The sequence below is a fragment of the Petaurus breviceps genome, unplaced genomic scaffold, assembly GCF_028583685.1.
Source record: "Petaurus breviceps papuanus isolate PSGF00001 unplaced genomic scaffold, PetGlider_PUasm1.0 140, whole genome shotgun sequence".
NCBI lineage: Eukaryota > Metazoa > Chordata > Mammalia > Diprotodontia > Petauridae > Petaurus > Petaurus breviceps.
Genome location: NW_027185698.1, coordinates 49,932,701 through 49,933,999, shown reverse-complemented (window position 1 = coordinate 49,933,999; position 1,299 = coordinate 49,932,701). Strand labels below are relative to the sequence as shown.

The 1,299-nt window shown below is 54.4% G+C and overlaps 1 protein-coding gene across 1 annotated transcript in view; it reads right to left on the bottom strand.

Annotated features, from left to right (window-relative positions):
• CPLX1 (complexin 1) overlaps positions 1-941 on the bottom strand; it is a 102,204-nt gene extending 101,263 nt beyond the window's left edge. The window contains exon 1 of the mRNA XM_069072564.1: positions 703-941. The gene's annotated coding sequence lies outside the window, so the exon portion shown is untranslated. The remainder of the gene's footprint in view (positions 1-702) is intronic.
• Between the last annotated feature and the right edge of the window lie 358 nt (positions 942-1,299).

The following is a 1,299-nucleotide window of genomic DNA, read 5'->3' as shown; positions in this document are numbered from 1 at the left end:
CCCCCCCCCAACTCTATGTTTTCCAGGGCGGACTTGGAGCAGGACGAAGAGACCTGGTTGCTTTGGGTACAAGCAGAGAGGGACATAGGTTTGGGGGCTCCGGTAGAGGAGAGGGAGCTCGGGGCGCAGAAGACCCTCGTGAAGTGGCCACAGTCACAGGAGATGTGGATAGAGGGGACCCGAGTACGGGTGGTGAAAGGACAGAAAGACCCGAGCTAGGGAAGGGAATGAGCAGAAGTAATCGCGGTCCTGAGAGTAAGAGCAGAGTGGACCCAGGACACAGGGGTAGTGAGCGGAGCGGTTGTGGGATAGTGGGGGCACGGGAAGAGTGGATCCCTGGTGGGCAGATGATGTGGAAGTGCAAGAGAAGTAGATAAGGTGGTCCCTTGGAAGAACGAACCCCTGGTGCAGAGGGCGCTGGAAGAGGGGATCCAAGATACGGGGGATGTGGGCGAAGCTCACGCTGGGCTGGGGGAGACGTAAGCAGAGCAGATCTTAGGTAGGGACAAGAAGGGGAAGAGAGGACCCCTGGTTCAGAGGAACGGTCAGAGGAACCCGGAGTACAGGGGGCGCGAGTAAAGGAAATCCCAGGACCAGGAGGAAAGCAGGGCTTCCTCTGGTTCCAGGATTCAGCACCATGGCCAGCGGACAGCTCCAGATGGAGGAAGGAGAGGTGGGGAATAAACAGTGAAAGTCGGTTACCTTCCCGGGCGGTGCTGGGGGCTCCTTGTGGGTCTTGTCAGTGACGGAGCTTTCTCCGGGGAGCCGGGTCCATGTGGTGTCTCCGGAGCCGCAGCCGATGCTGAAGGGCGTTCGGGGAAGGAGCAGTCACATGAAGTTATCGCCCTCCTTCCTCCCGCGTCCGAGCATGACAGGAAGGGAGGAGGGGCCGGGGAGGGGACAACGAGGGAGAGGGAAAGACACGGAGAGAAAGGGAGAAAAGAAACACATACAGAGAAAAAGAGGAGGAGATGCACAGAGGGGAAAGAAAAGAGTAAAAGGAAAAAAGAGATGTAAGAGGAGGAAAAACAGGAGGGACACAAAAGGAGGAAAGAGAAGGGAGTAGGGAGGAAAAGACTAAGGGAAGACTAAGGGAGAAAAAGAGAGAGAATAGACAGAGAGAGTCGAACCATATTCTCAGAGAGGGGTTACACACAAAAACCCAGGAGGCATATGGAAAAAGAGAGGAGAGGCAGACCGAAAGAAAAGGAGAAGAGAATGAAAGAAATTTGTGAGAGAAGACACATAGAAAGAAATAGAAGAAAAAGAAACAAAGTCAGAGGAAGGAAAGAAAACAGA